Source organism: Clinocottus analis, unplaced genomic scaffold (genome assembly GCF_023055335.1).
Source record: "Clinocottus analis isolate CAN_PGR_092001 unplaced genomic scaffold, fCliAna1.0.p SCAF_18, whole genome shotgun sequence".
Taxonomy (NCBI): domain Eukaryota; kingdom Metazoa; phylum Chordata; class Actinopteri; order Perciformes; family Cottidae; genus Clinocottus; species Clinocottus analis.
The window spans coordinates 6,953,119-6,971,887 of record NW_027175909.1 but is presented as its reverse complement, the minus strand read 5'-3'; the positions used below and the strand labels follow the sequence as shown (position 1 = coordinate 6,971,887).

The following is an 18,769-nucleotide window of genomic DNA, read 5'->3' as shown; positions in this document are numbered from 1 at the left end:
AAGGGATTCAAGCGCTCCAAAAATGACGTATTCACACATTTGAAGAGTGTTTGCTCAAGAGACAGCTCATGGGACACTGTCTCCAGCTGAGTCTGACCTCTGACCTTTCTTAAGGGGCGGTACAGTAAAATACTGCTGAACATAATGAGACCTATTCCTGACCCAGCACACAAAGGGATTCATAAATGGTAAATGCCATACAGAAAAAAAATCACAACCACGCAATATAAATGTGACCTTTTCATTGTGGAGACTCTGATATTGACCTTCCACCAGAAATAAGGGCGAAGATAAGGTAACCTGCCAGTAATAAATGTAATCCCCAGCTTTGCTTGCTGTGCCTTGTGAAATCAATATCCTTTTATTCCATCTATTGGAGAGGCCCGTATAGTCCATTTCAGTACCAGAACGTCTCTGAGCCAAAGGTTCCTTTGCAGAGACACGCTGAGAAAACATATCACTCCATGTCCAGAGTGCCGGTCAAATTAGTTGAATAAACATCACGTGAGCAAACTGGTAGTGCGGCATGAAGATACTACTCAACCCTCCACCACGGTTTTCTAGTAATGACTTATTCTTTCCTGCAGTCAATGTGTCTGTGAGTGTGTGCACAATTCCCTGGCTGCAAAGTGGATTTTTGTTGCAGCTCGAGCGTAGATAATCAATTGTTTGTCTCTTGGTTTTAGAATATGTGTCATTCTGTCTATCGGCAATCCTCAGAGAGAGAAAAGGCACGGGGGAGGGGAAGAGAGAGATGAGAGTGACAGAAATAGTGTGTCTGTGTGTGTGTGTGTGTGTGTGTGTGTGTGTGTGTGTGTGTGTGTGTGTGTGTGTGTGTGTGTGTGTGTGTGTGTGTGTGTGTGTGTGCGTGTGTGTGTGTGTGTGCGTGTGATTTGTGCAATTTCTGTGCATTCCTTTTTTTCCTCAACCCCTTTCATAGGACCCTCTCTGACAAATAAAGACTTTCACTACAAATCTTTGGCACAAGCCCAGAGCCGGCAGATTTGGAGCCTAATTGGCCTAAACAACAGCGAGGGGTATCTTGTCTTGTCTTTGCAAATGACTGTAGCATTTTGTTGAGAATGTGAGAGCAGCGTTTGTTTGGTTTGCTTAAAACCTTCAGAAAATATAACCTAACGCTTAAAATGTAACACATTGCAGATTTGAAAAAATATGTTTCAACCAAGATGAATGAACCGTAATTGACAGAACCAGATGCCATTAGAAAAATACCAAGTCACCATCACTTTGGTACATTACTTTTTCTTTTTAAAAGAAGCACTGTCAATAACCCAAGCAAGACCAGTTTGTTTCAGTCTTACTCTCTGAGTCTAGTTGTTGGTTAAAACAATCAAACCTCCGCCTTTCTGATCTTCACTTGATCAGTGTCCTTCCATCAAGTCTGCAGCATCGAACAGTAATGACACAGGCTTGCCAAGGCAGCCCTGTTCTGTTTTAGCTGTTTGCTGCTACAATACAGCGCCACACATATCTCCAACAGACCCAGCAGAATCCACCCATAATTGGTACGCAAAACAGCGAGGGGTGGCTGGGCTTCCAGAACATTTCATGAAAAGCTTTTGGGCAACTTTCTTTTTTTTTTTTTTTTTACGATTGATAACATTCCAGAACACAAAATGTTTTTCACTCCGTTTCTCGCGAGCAAGAAGAGAGACAGCAGAGCTGCTGATGTACCACTGTGGTGCCACTGTGTACATACACTGTTAGAAATTCATGAGCTGCACAATATCTAAGTTAATTTATATGCGGATATCAACAGAGAGTTGCTTGATGAATTATACATAGCAGATGCAAGCCACAGAAGACAGATGAGCGAAATTAATGCATACGTGCAGTTCGAGATCCTGGCCACAGTTGGGATTTGTACAGTATAACCATGTAGCAGATCTCAAAGACGATGAGGGAGTAACATCGAAAGCTATTTATGATGCAATCTGACGGCAAATAAGTAATCACAGCACTTTCCATTGCAAAGAATGTTTGTTTTTTTCGGAAATCTGTACATCCCTAATATGCTTATAGATATATTTTGACGAAAACTGGGAGAAACAAGATTTACTGCAGCCCGGTGTCAGGAGTGTTTAAACTCTGAGCCTCAAACAACTTGAGCAAAACGCTTCAGGAGAGCTGCAGAGACATGAAGTTCATCACAAATCTCTTATTTTCCATGCCCTCGCTCCTCAATCCTTGGTTGAACCGTAAGTTTTCCACTCTCCGCTTGAGGCTGATAGTTCGGTGTGGCGGGTTTTACATGAGTGACATCAGTTTAATTTTCCCTGAGAGATTCAGCCTAATAAATACTTAAAAACCATAATCATATCCTGGCTCATTTTGATAATGAATTCACAATCAGAATATCAATATACAAAGACACAAACAAGGAAAAAAAAAAGGTCAAATGCAATCTGCCAGTAGAAATCGATCCTGCGCTTCTAAACAGGACACATGACACGCGGGTGTCTTTATTAGTTGTAGTATAGTGTGCATGTGACACAAAGTCCATCAAAAGTCTAACAGTGTTCGCTGTTTTCAAAAACAGACGTTGTGTCACATGACACTTGAGGAAAGGACCTCTTCATTTCACACACAAAAATAAAAAACATACTTCCACGCTTCCTCTCTCCTCACAAGTGAAGCAACATGTATCCAATTAAGAGACTTGACATCCCCCCATGGTTGGTTCAGGAATAGCATTCTCCTGTTTGCCTTTGAACGTGTAAACTAAAGCCACCCCACTGCAAAGGAGAGAGAATTACAAAGGGAGTTATTGATGAATAATTCCTTTATAATAGTCATTCAACCCTTCAAATTGCCAGTGTGCTTAATATATTAATTCATGTCCTCAAATTACTTTGTTGAATTCAGAGCCTCAACTGAATGCCGTTAGATTGTCATTGTCCCCTTGACAATCCAACAACAGTGCATTTGACTTTCATACAGTTTTAATTTGAGCTTGACTGAGATACACGGATGCCGGCTGTTAAACAACACGTTGGGATATATTTAGCATCCCGAGACACAAGGGGAAGAGGCAAAGTAAGAGATTTGAAGAAATTTGAACATTGTTAAAGGTAAAAATGATTAGTAATTCAAAAGGACGATTCGTATTTGCGCAGAAGATTACAAATAACAAGCTTTCTCCACTGACACCTTACAGTAGACTGCTTGGTGTAAAATAAGACAAATGCTATATATACCCACCATCCAGCTTGTTGAATTTCATTACAAAGTAGCTCCAGCATGCGCCGCATGCTTACTCACAGATCTTAACATGAAGCATTCCTCTTTCTGACGTCTTTTATATATAATTCATGGCCCACCACCAGCTTCAAAACAAAACATGCACCTTCATCTTCATCATTCTTTACTCCAGAATAACTTCATGTTCCTGTGGCTGTCTGCAGCACAACCGTCCACTTGTATTTTAGTCTGAAAACACCCAACAGAAGAAACCTGTTACGTTAAAAGAAAATATTTAGTTGTCAGGCGTGATACATTACAAAGGATGCCTCAGGAGGAACTGGGCATAAATGCAGAATATTAGGATAGAGCGCATACAGCCTAAACTGATATGCGCTTTACTCGGAACAAGCACAGTGTGTAGCTCGACAGAAGACCTGCCTTTGTTAGCTCGGGGACTGTGAAATGAAATCGAATAATGTGGACAGCGGGAGCTGAGGCTCGGTCGAGGATGCAGCTCTCCTGTGTCAACACACATCAATAAACAACCTAATAAAAAGCCCTGCGGTCAAAACATTATTTCTGCTACCCCTCTTCTTTCAGACGTGCTGAAAACACTCGCAGCGAAATCTCCACGTACAAATCGTACTCTCCGTGTGCTACAGGTGGTCGCCGCGAGTTCAGTCAGCATGTCGTGTAGCGCTGCCATTCGCAGCACCTCTCACCTTCTGTCTTGTCTCCCTCTCATGTTGCCCTATTCCTTTCGCTGCTTCCGATCTATGATGTCACTCTCTGGCGCAATACCTTTTTTCTTTCTTCTCCTATTGATCGAGGTGGACACAAACACACACAAATCCATACACACACACACACACACACGCGCGCACACACACCACGCCGATACAATAATGTGGCTCGATCCGTTATTGGTCGGATCCTTATCTCTTTCTGTCTCTGTCGTTCCATCATTTCCATCAAATCCCTTTTCTGTGGATGTGAGGGGGTTTGATTGACAGGTGGAAGTAGCCACAGCAATAAGCAGCTGATAAGGATCGGTGTGTGCTGCTGATGAGCTGTCTGCTGATCCGACCGCGGGCATCGGGTGTGGCATTCATACCACTTGGCTGGCCTCGAGCATTTAAGATGAAACACCACTGTGTGTGTGCCTGTGTGTGTGTGTGTGCCGGTGTGTGTGTGTGTGTGTGTGTGTGTGTGTGTGTATGTGTGTGCGTGCGTGTGTAGATTAGGAATCAAGGATTACCCAAGATCTGTGAGTGAGATAACTAAAGAAAAACTGTAACTGATACACGGAAAGTAGGTTATATTTTATACACGAACCCATTCATTTTAGAATATTGGAGGAATGTTTCACACACTTTCTGGTATATTGCATCAATTGAATATATATATATATATATATATATATATATATATATATATATATATATATATATCATATTATTATATATTTACATTACATTACATTTCCTTTAGCTGACACTTTTATCCAAAGTTACAATAAGTGCATTCAACCGTGAGTACAAACTCAGAACAACAAGAATCAAGAGAGTACAATTTATTCAATAAAGTCAAACTACAAAGTGCTATCAGTAAGAGACATTTAAGTGCTACTAAAGTGCTACGACTGCGCTAGCTTCCTTATTCAAGGTCTAGTCAAAAAATATGTTTTTAGTTTGCGATGGAAATTTATTGCAGGTAATTAGGAATTAAACTCATTCAATTTATGAAAATGCAATGTCTGTCTCACTGATTGCAAACTCATTCTCATGTCAACTAATGTTATTTTCGCGAACATCGATAGCAAATAGAGAAAACGAGCAAACAATGAAGGACAGATAACCATAACACCAATCCAGCTATGAAGGAAGCATTTAGTCGTTAACGTCAAATGGAAAAATCATGGATAATGATAAGGATTTTACTCAATGCAACTGCCTGAAAGCACTGCGAATGAAGAGAAGCATGTCATTTCTACAATGTAGATTAAGATAAGGTGGCGTGGGTTGCGTTTGAATGTTTTAGAACATTACTACAGATGAGGTTTCAAATTGGTTCAAACTGGATTTGTATTCCAAAAGTGTCAATCAATAAAAGCTGCAGTTGGAGCGCACACATTGCCAAAGTCCAAATTGCAGACGCTAATATTTCCCCTTGCCTTTTGACGGAGCACATGCGCAAGAGCTACAGGGGTGAAAGGGGCTGGCTCTGCAACGCCACTGTTGGATGACACTGACTGGACCTGATGTCACGCGCTGCACGCAAACGACCCTGTGTTGACAGAGAAAAGCAATGATGTGCACGTTAAAAGAACAGACAAGAAACAAACACATACACACAGAGACACACACACACACACACACACACACACAGGTTCATATCCCATCAAACATGCTCTTTGCCACTTGACCAGTCAGAAAGATCTATGCTGCGGTGCAAAGACCGCAGCATAGATCTTTACATGATGCCAAGAACAATAGTCCTCAACGCTACCTGCTCCGCAACATGTCATTACTCTCTCTCTCTCTCTCTCTCTCTCTCTCTCTCTCTCTCTCTCTCTCTCTCTCTCTCTCTCTCTCTCTCTCTCTCTCTCTCTCCACCTGAGGCACTTGTTGCACACCCCCTCTTATCACTTTTGGACGCGGATCAGACATAGCGGACGCTGTCTAATTACTTTCTCACACACCGAAAGGACCACAGTGCAAGATCAGCGTGCAATAAGCATCATTCAATGTTTTAGCCAATAATCATGCAAAAGGAATGAACGGGTAGACGTTGACCTCCCAGCCTGTGGACACATGAACCCAGATGATGAATGGCCAATAAACACTGCATACATGTGTACACAGACACACACACACACACACACACACACACACACACGAGCCAACCTTGGGCTACATATTCGCCGAGGGAAATCAAGATGATCTGCTCTCCAGCTATGGCTTTTCTTTGATGCGCAATTAACTCAGGCAGACCTGGCTAGCTGAGCCAATTATTAATTCAGCTTAGCAAGTACAGTGTGGTGCGCACAGCGGTGATGTCATGGCTAGGCAACCACAAAGGCACTGCTCTCACTGTTGGGCCTGCACTACACACACACCATTAGGTTTTAATATGCAACGTTTTCATTTTCGACACTATAGCGTGGTGCAATTCCAGGGTTTTCTTCGTCACGTGTTTTCCTTCACACCTTGGTGTCGCTTTCCTGCTTTGGATGTTTCCTGGTCACTCACTCAGCGTTATCTGCTTCTTCCTCTCGTCACAGCCTATAAACGCATCTCACTCCCCAACATGCTCTGTCAGTAGCTCTTCCTTTTCCAACTCTCTGTCTTTCACTTGCCACTTCACACCTCATCTCCTATATCTTTTTTTACCCCTTGATGTGAAGTCCCCTTTCTCTCTCCTGCTTTTTAACCCCCTGTCTCTGCATGTTTCTTTTTTTCTTTTTTTTTAATCACATCATTTATTCCCTTTTTCCTTTCTTCTGTTGTTTTCCCATGCATTAAAGACGAAAGAGAGAGAGAGGGGGGGATAATGGCGTGGCGGGAGAGGAAGTAGAGGAGGGAGAGGAGGGAGAGGAGGGCAGCGGGCTGACAGAGGGAGTCCCATCTGCAGTGAGCTCATTAGAAGATGGGAGGAGAATCGGCAGCAGAAACACACTAGTAGGCATCCACACAGACCCCTCTCTCTCTCTATGGCTGTCGCTCTCACATAAACACACGCACACACGCACACACACACACACATATTGCTGCCTTGCTGGACTCATTCCAACACTGACACATCATCACTACCTTTCTCTCTCTCTCTCTCTCTCTCGCTCTCTCTCTCGCTCTCTCTCTCTATTTCTCTCTCTCTTCCTAGTTGTCTTCCCCTGCTGCGCTTCTCAAAGAGCTGCTCTCATTTATCACTACAATATACAATACACAGCAATTGGTGACTGGTTTTACTTTTTACCGCCTTCCAGTACTGTGAGCCCATATATATTTACTACATGTGGCATCAGTGGAAATCGAGTCATAAATCCAAAGCGTTGTTAAAGCTGTACAACTTTTTCTTCTTCTCTTTCCTTACTTTCTTTTGCAGTGAAAGAAGGATGAAGTGTGATTTAGAACTGATGAGAAGATTAAATACTCAGGGAGACTTCAGAAAAGCTGAATCCCTCACTGCTGCCTGAGCTTGACCCTACTTTTGTCGAAGATGCCATGAAGCTACCTGACATATGATTGGGGGACTTTTCAACAACTGCCTTGAGTCTTAAAGTCTTTCTCGCAAAGTGGGGAAAACAATCACCAATAGGTAATTTCACATTCAACCGGATTGGCTTTAAGTCGGCTGTTTGGGTCCAGTGGAATATGAAGTGCAGGTGCAGGTTCAAACCGGGAAACTAAGCCAGATGCAAGCTCCAGGACAGGACTGCAGTAATTAGATGACACTGTCCACTCCTTTCACATCTAAACTACAAATAATGTTCACCATCTTTCTTGGATTGAATGTAAAGGTCAGCAGATGGCAAGGATATACTTATGGTGCCGGGAACATGAAAAAAAACATGTCAGCAGAAAGCCTGTCTATATTATCTTAAAAGGTTTTGCATTTTAAGTGCTATTCCCATGACGATCATTTCCTTGATCAACTTGTTTCAACTGATTCCCCAACAGGAACATTTGTCATCGCTTCCCCTTCCTCGCAAAGAGGCCAAAAGGTCAGCGACAAACTGACATCATTTGAGCTGCGAGGGATACTATGTCCTGCTCAAGGACACTCAAGTAATGAAAAATAGGTCCTTGACTCCAGACCTTTTAGTTGAACAAAGGGATTCCCTAATAAATACACCACACTGAGTTGACATGACGCCACTTCAAGCCTGCTCGAGCAGCTGTGTCTGCTGGTCAAAGGTGAAGATGTCTACTTAAGAGGAGCAGTGTGTAGCATGTTGTGGCATCTAGCGTTGAAGCTGCAGATTGCGACCAACAAAATACCCCTCCGCTCACGCCTCCCTTTCAAAGGGTGTCGCAGCACTATGGTGGTGCTCAGGTAACGCAGTAGGGCGAAAGGCTCCCGAGCCAGAGTTTGATTTGTCCGTTCTGGTCAACTGTAGAAACATGGTGGCCCAACATGGCATACTCTGTATGATCGGCTTTAAAAAACCCACACGATTCAGTATTTCACCTTAAAGCTCCTGGGTATAAAATTAGAAATAAGTAAGGCTCAACCAACTCGGTGCGGCGTCACTGTTCTCCGGTGACGTGCGGTGAGCTTCATGGCCGGTGAGTCACGGACTCTTTCAGAGACAGATTTACAAATATATTAACCCAATATAGTTTCTTAAATCACCATTCAATTGGCAGCTTGCACATTGACTTCTGTTTTTTCATATCAGCAATCTTTACAGACACATATTTAAGGTGTACATTTGATTCCACCCGTCCTACCTTCATGGAGGTAGAGGTACTGTTTGCCTCCTCTCTGCTTTTCACTGCGGTTTCATGTCAATCAGCAAGACTAAATATGTTCTACACACATGTGGAATACACTACCTCTTCAATGGAAAGAAAGGTATGCTCTGCCTTCGCTGACCGCCTCCTCTGTTCTCACTCTGGTTAATAGTAGCAAAGAAAGCAATGATATAGTACTTTATGGCTTGTCATCTAAACTATGACCTGGACATCCCTATAAAAAAGCCATGTTGAGTGCACTGCACAGCACCCTTAAGGGAAAGAAGTGTGATATTACAGGTTTAATGACGCATGTGTGTAATCTTGTAACAATTCCACAGTAATGAGGGTATTGTAAAAGTGTCCATTAGCAGTGGCACATCAGTGTTTTTGTGTCATTAAACAAGCTCATAAGCATCTAGTCACCGACGTAAGCATCAAATCGGCTGATTGATGAGCACACCGAGTCGGTTAGCGCCTCCCCTATGTCCGAGAATATGCAATCAATGCAATCAGCAAGTATGATTCAAATGTCAGCCAGTAGCCTGAGGCCCCTTCACATTGCATTTTGGTGAAAGTACGGAAGAAAACACAAACAACATACAGCATATAACAGAGCTCAAAGACATCAAAGCATTAAGCAAAGCATGCACTCTTCTTGATGGTGGTAATCTGTTTTTTTCTTCTTCTTTCAGGCCAGTAGTTGTAATAAATAGAAAAGTCTCCATTATAGGAAACAACTATTGTTGTGTGTTTTAGGAGAAAAGGTCATAACTAGAGCTGAATTTCATATCAGCCAGTGACTAGACTGCTAATAAAACATACACGACTATAGCTTTTTTTCCCCCAACTCATATTGACAAATGAGCCGCATCAGATATTGCCTCTGAGCTTGTTACACCTCAAAGAGGTACCATGTTTTCCACTGGGCCTCATAGCTCCTCTGAAGGAAAGACATTTGTGGACTTTGAACAGTCATCTAACCCAATATTTAGGTTCCCACAAACAAATGAAAACAATATGCTATTGGGAAGCCAGACTGTGCTGTCATTTGTTCAACATTGCTGAATCAAAATGTATTTTAATCGGGATGTGGGGTCTTTTTTCTATGGTAAAATGTACAGTGTGACACTGTGGGGAAGAACTTTTTGGGTTGTCAACTTTCAGGTGAGGTCAAAGGTTAAGCTTCTATGTAGAAAATAAATCCCTGGACGTGACAGAAATGAATTCACTTGCTCATTGGCAGGTGCTCCAGGTACTGCTGGTGTCGGAGAGTCTCCCTGCTCAGAAGGCTTACATATCGCATGAATTAAGAAGAATTCCTGGAACAAGTGAAAGTCGAAGGATTGGAAATAATCCCATCCCACTGAAAGATTCCTGTCTTATTAGCAAACTTTAGAATAAAACCCTATATATATAATCAAATCAGAAGATCAAAAATGTCACAGCTGCTGACGCAGCAATTTAACAATTGTCAAAGTCACTCTAGCACAGTCATCGTACCGTATGCTGAAGCATTAGCGTACGCGCTGGACACAGCTACTTATCCCTTTGGAAAGATGGTTTTGATGCCAATCCTTTCAGCACACAATTGGCGAAGCACCCGGACATCAAAGCGGACATTTGGAAGAGGAGTTCAAACCTCTCTTGATCTGAATCTTTGCTCATTTCGCATATCAATAAGTGGCCTACATCATGGTGAAACGTACTTGAATGATAAAGTTGATCAGTCCCAGAATGGTGCTTGATCTGTGAGGCCATCAACACCCAACCACACCCCACCTTCGCTCTGTATTGAAAATGAATTGCATAACAGTTACAGTATTTTCCAATCCTCCCTTACCCTGCTCCGCTACAGAGAGGAGAACTATGATTCAAACTCTTCCCTCCCTTCATCAGCACTACAAGCTCATCCCGGCAGCTCCTGGACTGTCATCAGCACTCCATCCGGTGGATCCCCGCCAGTAGCCCCTCCAACAGATCAATAGGCACCGGCGGCTAGCTTTCCCCCTTTGCTCTCTCTCCCTGTCTTCCTCTCCTTCTCTCGGCTACCACAGTAAAAAGACTGTTCTGTTCTGCAGGCGCAGCATAGTGATTAGGCATTAGGCCCGCGCTGCTGTGTGAATTAGCTTAATCTGTGTCCGCGATGAAGGACGAGGCTTTTCATGCCCACTGGAGACATTCACTGGACATAAAAGAAGCTAATCTTTAGGAAATTTAGAAAGGGGTTGGCGTGTGTGTGTGTGTGTGTGTGTGTGTGTGTGTGTGTGTGTGTGTGTGTGTGTGTGTGTGTGTGTGTGTGTGTGTGTGTGTGTGTGTGTCTCTCTCTCTCTCTGAGGGAGACAGATATTGCACGAGAACTGTTGAGACAGTTCCCACAGTGATAGGTCTTTTGTAATTCTATTCATCCTTTAACAATATGTTTTTATTTTTAAAATCTATTGAAGTTCTTGAAGATGTGTGCCTCTTGGGAAAAGCGAGTGATGTACTGGCATCGCTGAAAGTCCAGGAAAAGTGGATATTGTGCTGGTAGAAATGGAACATGGCGTGTGACTGGTCCCTCTTCCTGCACCAGAGGTCAGTTCGAGGGGAATTAGAGGGGGTTGTATTCCCCTGGCTGCTTACCTGGCCGCAAAGGAAGCGGCCCAACCTATAAAGAAGTACAGTTTCGAAGCAACACTGACTAAAAGACATAGGATTTAATGTGATATACTGTAGACCTGAGCATAACACTACCCTTTCCCCCTCTGTGCCTCTGCTGCCCATCACGCACCTGCAGAAGTGCTGACATGCACCAGGCTGAACATGTACCCACAGCATGCCTCACAGCAGCAGCCCCAGCCCCCTCCTCCTCCTCTTCCTCCTCTCCTCCTCCTCTCCTCCACATCATCAGCTGGATATATTGTACGCCCTTGACAAACTGCCAGCACAGAATCCCCCTCCTGCAAACATGTATTGATCAAACCAGAAGTAAGGCTGTGGGAACAGTATGGAGTCTCACTCATACTCTTATCCTTGCATCACCTCTCATGCTCCAGCATCTTAAAAGGCAATTCCGTACAACTTGGTGGGTATCAGCAGACAATGAGATGTATTAGTGTAATACTATGCACTATACCACCAGAGGCATGCTTGTTTGGCCAAATAATAAATAATATTCCATAAACCACTGTGCAGATATGTTTAAGGATATAAAAACAATGTAACTTCTGGTTGTGAATGGACACGATCATCATCTGAGGAAGAGCAACCATAAATCCTTTTGTTTACACGGGGCTTTCCACACATCTGGAGCACTTTTACGCACAACTGATGGTGAATTTGGGTCAGCAGTCAATTGGAGCCAAATATGTGCGGTGTGCTGCTGGGTGATCGGAGCACAGTCGGACGCTTGTTTTTAAAAAAAAAAGACTTCGCTGCAAGCTTGTTATCAGAAGCACGGCATCCTCGGCAAAGCAGCAGCTTCCCCTAAATCACCCACAATGCATAATCAAAAGGTCACGTTCAGATTTCTTGAATTTACGAAACTACGTTCCACTTTTTTTGGAACGAAGACCCCACTGCAAACACAGGCAGATTGAAGACCTGTCACCGCAACCTCTGTGGGGAAATAACGCGATGACTTACCGAAGTGTGATCCTGGCCACTGTCGGAGTCCGGTTTCCCCTCGTTTCCCTTCTGCCCCTGGTCCGCCTCTCTCTCTCTCTCTCTCTCAAGTCAACCCGCAGTGTGCACAGATCAGATCACAACGGAGCGGTGCGCCTTTTCGCTGCGTCCAGAGTTGCCGGGGATGGCGACCATTTGCCGGGATCCTGGGACGGGGGTGCAAGGCTGAGGCATCCGCGGGGAGGAGGAGGAGGATGTAGAGGAGACGGAGGAGTCGGAGGAGGCGAGGCGCTGGGCGCGAAAGCGAGAGAGAAAGAAAGCAAGAAAGAGAGATGGGAAGAGAGAGGGGAGCAGCAAAGCACTGCAGCGACGGGGAGGCAACACCGCCGGAGAGGAGGCAGACAGGAGCTCTCTGTCTCGCACTCGCTCACGCACATGCGTGCGCGCGCAGCATGGCCATCATACGAGGATATGGAGCGCCATCTTCAGGCGGTGCATTATAGGAAGCGGTTGGGAGAGATATTAACGTTTAGATTCCTTAGTGTAGTTGATTTTTTTTTTGTCAGTGGAGCTCCAGAGCAAACACCTACGTCATTGCACCCTCAATTTGTGTATGTCATCATGCAGCCTCGTATGTGCTGTGTGCATGTACGTGTTTCTTAGAAGGTCATCCATGGCACAATTAGTTCCTTGTAAAAACAACCCTTCCACACACAGCAACACAGAGGCTCTCGTGTATTCCCTGGAGGCCTTCCCTAACTGAACCATGACTAAAAACCCTACATGCCGAACCCTCAATCTAACTTTAATCCTGCAACAGTACTAAAATCCAGTTATCATATACAGATGTGATGTTTGTGGCCAAGTGGGAAATGATTCCCCACATGTGACACTTTGTACAGATATTTTCCTGGAATACCACCGACAACAACGCCCCCACCCCCATCTGCACACATGCACACTCCATGGCAACCAGATCCCTGTTGGCTTATGATGATGACAATAGCACCAGACCTGCACTCCATCATCTTCCCAGCTCCCTATCACCTTCACTTTTCACACACACTCACACATCTGGTTTCACAAGGTCAAGAATAGTTGAGTATTTTGTATCTGTGGCTATATCATAGTGTGTATGAGTTCTGCTGGCTCAAATAGATTGTGGATTTCTTTCCCTCTTTCTTAATTCACTTTCTTCACTCTGCATGCATTATAACATCCTCATTATGTTGCATTATGGCCATTGTGCACACAGTGTGTCGTGTTTCCTTTTTTAATCTGACGGTCTCTCGGTGATCAAGTCTTTTCTTTTTTAATTAAAGATATTCTGTTTCATTTTACACTTTTTGCTTTTCCTCTTCATCTTGTTTTATTTTGTAAGCTGCACAGCAAATGTATATATTTAACATCAAAATTAGTTTTGTAGTGTTGAATAAGACGTTATGATAGTTCCGGGAAAGAAGAAATACAGCAGCGGTAAAAAGGTCTAAGAAGCCGCATAAGCAAGCAGAAACTGGTTCTGTAGATTAAAGTAAAGTGTGTGAAACGGAGTGAGAAGAAGACACAATGAACAAGTGAAAGAAGAAAGCATGTCACTTATACGCACAGTTGCCATGTTTTTCTTGGTAAATTAACCTATAACAATGTCATGGAAGAAACAGCAGTTTGAAAGAAACAGCGTGATCAGTGTAAGTGTACATGCAGAGAAATGGGCCCAATACACAAACTCAAATGTAATTTACCTGCTGAGAAAGTGGCTTTTAAATAGAATGGATTGAATAATGGAACCGGGTTTCATGGTTGACTTTCAAAGCATTCAAAATACATCCTCAGTTTGTGAGCAGAAAGAATGGACAGAGCACCGATACACAATGACAGTGCACTCATAACGCAACAGTACAGTCAACATGTAAACGATTGTGACTGTAAAAATGAATACGATCGGATAAGATAAGGTTTTGCTTCTGTTCACTGACCAGCAGATACAACTGTGTACTGGGCAGCTTCCAACTGTGGAGATTGTGTTCTTGAAGAACAGTGGTTCGCTCTCTCAGTGAAAACTCCATTAAAGGGCTTTAAAAAAAAAAAGAGGAAAAATACACCATGTTTTCTAACATGCTCATCAAGAAATCTCAGTCACTCTACTCGTCTCAGCACCAGCAGCCACGGCTTTTAGAGCACTGCTGACACTGTGGAAAACCGGCTGCTGATTAGCACCATTTATCTGTCTTTTAGTTCCATTCATTTACTGCAGGAGGCTTCGCAGTCTGCTTTCACTGCCTGTTTGATTTCTCTTTTTGTTTTGTTTTCCCTGCACTGTGTCATTATGGAATTGTTTGTGTTTGTTGTTTTCATCCTGCACATATGGACGAAACAGACATAAATCACTTGGTTATTCCACCATCCCATATTGTAATAGCGTTGCAGCCAAAAGGTAATTTGAAAGACACATTCTAAAATCCCTCCTTTATTGCCAATGAATTGAGTATTTATATTTTGCATATCTCTGCCTGCTGTTTATCAGCCTGTTTACAGACTCGGAACTGATTCTTACAAGCTTAATAAAAGTCAGAGGAAATATTAACTCAAGTGAGTATAGGGTCAATTTGAGTTTATAAAAACGGGTTTATTTCATGGGGGGAATCTGTTTTCTGTTTTATCTTATAAGAAGTTTCCATTATTGGGTTTCTTCTGTTTCTTCCGCTCTCTGCACATGTTGGAGTGTCTGTGTCCACATGCATGTTCAAAGACAAACCACTAGATGGTGTCACTATCCTGAGATACGACTCGTGATCCAAAATCAGTTGATCAAAGTCTCCAGATTCAAGGGTATCTGCATTAATCTGCATTCAATTTCTGCAGATTTATCTAAATGTATGTTTCTTCTCCCACAGTATGTCGTGAGGGCTTACAGATGCCAACACAGTGCATCCTGTTTGTGTGTTCCTCTTTACTCCTGAGTCTTGTATGTGCATGTGATATATTCACAATTATGAGTGTGCACTGAAGGTCATGTTAAGAAAGGAGTTTATAAATAGACCCTTACAAATGTGTTTAATGCTGTAACACATGAAACATAGCTGCAATAAAGTCTATCCCTTGAGATATTTTATGTAAAGCATTGTGTAATTGTGTGTTCCCCTTTGTGCTGCCACATACAGTCACTTCACTGGCATGCTGATTTTTCTTAAAAGCTCGCTATTGATAAAACATAAACTTGTGACCATGGACTTTTAGTTCAAGTGGACGTGGTCGCTGCATGAATATGTAAAACTGAGGAGAGAAAGGATAAAAAGAAACAACTTACGGCCACACATTGATTAAAGTGCTGTTTTGTTCGGTTTTTAAAGATTCGCCCTTAACAAATTACTTTTGTAAACTCCACATTCACAAAACAATAAAACAGGTTTCTGTTAAAACAATAGTTTGTCATTCCTGAAGAAAAAATAGTAACTTGAGACGAATATTTACAGATCATTAAAAAATATATATTTTAATCATTGTGTCATGCATAAATAATATGCTCAAAATTAAACAACATTTCTATGTTGTGATGTTGTAAGTCAGGCAGGGTTTGTAAGTTGTTGAAAATAATTGTCAAAGTTTGTCATTTCAAATGAAATCTCTCTCTTTTATACAATTTACTTTAATCTCCGAGCCTCTAAAATAAAGTGGGAGATTTCCCCTAAATTAAACTCTTGGGTATATAGTTTACAATTATGACTAATAGGCAGTTATTACACTTAATGAGAAGTGTCAACCAAGTGCACTTTTAATAAACAATTTACAAAGCTAATATTCCCATTTAAAAAGCTGTAACCATTAAATTATGGGCATTGTTTAAAAAATGTAATGAATTGATTATCAACATATAATTTATGGACTAATCCTAATAATGATACATGTGTGTAATATTGGGTCATGCATGGAGTGCAACTATGTTAATACAGCATGCAGTACAACCACTGCGCCTTGTATAAATATACAAAACAAAATCCATGAATCATGAATCTGACAAAAGTTGGCCTACGTTTCTGGAGAAATCACGATTTTGTACATATTATCTCCTGTCTGCAAACTTATTTAAAAATTAAACGTCAATCATCTGTACGCCAGGATGTTTTCAGTTTGAGTAGAGATATTTTTATTTCATCTCCATGCATAAACTTGTCCAATGTATTATAATTAATACTAGAAAAAAAGCAGACTCAGTAAGACAGTAAGACTGGGAGTGGATTGTTTACAAAACCATCTGTTAAACCCTAGCTACCAAAATATTACCTTTTATTATTGATTCTTATGTTTGTGGAGTTAAAAATGTGATCATGAGCGACTGTGGAGCTGTTGCTCCTCTCATCTCTGTATTTAAAAGAACACACACACACACACACACACACACACACACATACACGCACACTCTCTAGAGACTTGCTGCTCATCGCCCCACCGAATTAGCGGCCATAAGAGCCGTTTATCGTCTCAGATCGATGAGGTGGAGGTCAACGCTTAGTGCAGGACAGTTAAGTTTTTGGCTTTGTGCATGGAGTCATTATCATGTTCAAGTGGAAAAGAGCCCGTCCCAAACTGTGGCCGAAACAAAGTAGTGAATGCTCTCGTGCAGGGGTGTCAAACATACGCTGCTCTCGTGTCTCCCATACAATGTAATGCTGGACCACATATTTCGCCCATTTGTTTGAATTAGCATGAGAATGATTTTATTTTTTTGTGAAGTGGCAGTGATTTTTGATCTTGTCGTTGAAAGGCACACACACATGTGAATGATGCAGAGAATTAGACTCTGTACTAAAATACAACACAGAAGGAAAGCCCCCTTTTTTTAATTCACACTCCAACTGTTAAACTTTTCCATTCATGAAATGTGTCGCAACTACGTTTACTGGAAATGGTCACAGTAATGTAGCTTTTTACTCAAGGATATTAAGCAACAGTCTATTCCTGGATGTGTTTCAGAGGCACACCCTCATGTCTGCCAGTGAAAAGTTGCTTTCGGTACATGGGTATGTGCATAAAACATTGGCTTTGAAAGTGTCCTTTGTTCTTTTTATGCTTTGCTGATAAGAAATAATTTAATCCCTTATTCATTGCCGCAACACCTTATTAATATTTGTCACTAGATATAGAGAAAAAATGTTATTGATTAAAAAATGATCAAAAACTCTTTGTTCAGATGACTGAAGGCACTTAATATATAAAAGTGTAACAGGTCACAGTATTCAAATGTACTATTTCAAATTTGCAACAGGAGGATGTCCAGTTAGCATGTATTTTTATTATACATTTAGCAATAAGAGGGGTGTTATTATCCTGGCTAACAAAGACGGGTGACACAAAATTGACTTGTACCTGGTATTTATTGAAGAAAATAACAGTTATAAAAGCATTGCGGTAGTTACAACATCACCTAAATACAGACACATTGAGATAAAAAACATATTCAGAGGTAGTTGTTGCTCATAAATAAATTCCAAAATGACTTTGCCTACAGATGAAATATTACTTTAGGTAATCCACCATGTATGCTGCACCTATGATTGTTCATCAGGGTTGCTGTATGGCAACTGACTCCAAAGTCACAGATTCTTCTTCCCACGATCAATCCATGCTTTATCACACTGAGAAGAAAAAAACGCTGACAGGAAAAACAGATTTGACCTTGTGCTTGTGTGTTACATTATGCATGCTTGAAGTAAATGAGCTGAAACAAGCCAAAATACTAGTCTGCTCTTTTCATGATCCAATACAGCAAAACACAGACTGCCATTCCCACACATTCCTCCCAACATGTTGACCTGTTCAGCAGCAGTCATCAACATCTCCGTCACCACTTTTCATCTGGTTTTAGAAAAACTACTACATTTTTTTTTAAGAACACCAGGCCCTTTTCAAAACCACATACATTCCTGAAATCAATTGAACTCAACTGCAGCAGCTATTTATCAATAGAAAAACGCCATGCAAACAAAGTTAATTAGCATTAATATACCACAGAAGTATATGGACCACTATAATTAACTATCAAGGTTGCATTAAATATTCCACCTGTTGAGATCGACAACTTTTATTGTCATTTGCCTTATGTTTGATAATTTGTTGTCAGCACAAACTAATCTTTCAAACACATTCCAGTGTGTGTGCTTTCCTTTGTGCAGTAGGTACCATAAACAGTGTCACAAAAAAAACCACAAAGCATGTTATGAACACAGAACAAAGCATGCAAGCTCTACTTGACAACCTTGAAATACTTGATTACATTTCTACCAGCACATCGCAAACCAACCTACCTCGAAGTCCACGGTGGTCCAAAAAGGGTTTGCAGTGCTTTAGGCACTTCTTCCGATGTTTGATATGTACGCTGAACATCACAGAGGGATACATGAAATGGAAAGAACAGGTGGAACAGAGGAAAGTTTGCATTAGCAGACAAATGACAACCCAAGACAATCAAAGTGAAAGTAGAGATTCAAACACCTCTGATCTCAGTA

At 41.8% G+C, this 18,769-nt stretch overlaps 1 protein-coding gene across 4 annotated transcripts in view; it reads right to left on the bottom strand.

The window, feature by feature from the left end:
• The window catches only part of ctnnd2a (catenin (cadherin-associated protein), delta 2a), a 222,829-nt gene extending 210,223 nt beyond the window's left edge, over positions 1 to 12,606 (bottom strand). For 3 of the 4 annotated variants that reach the window (XM_068581588.1, XM_068581591.1, XM_068581590.1), the window contains exon 1: positions 12,288 to 12,606. The gene's annotated coding sequence lies outside the window, so the exon portion shown is untranslated. Of the gene's footprint in view, positions 1 to 11,433; positions 11,460 to 12,287 lie in introns of those variants that run through there. The other variant, XM_068581589.1, reaches the window with a different exon arrangement.
• Between the last annotated feature and the right edge of the window lie 6,163 nt (positions 12,607 to 18,769).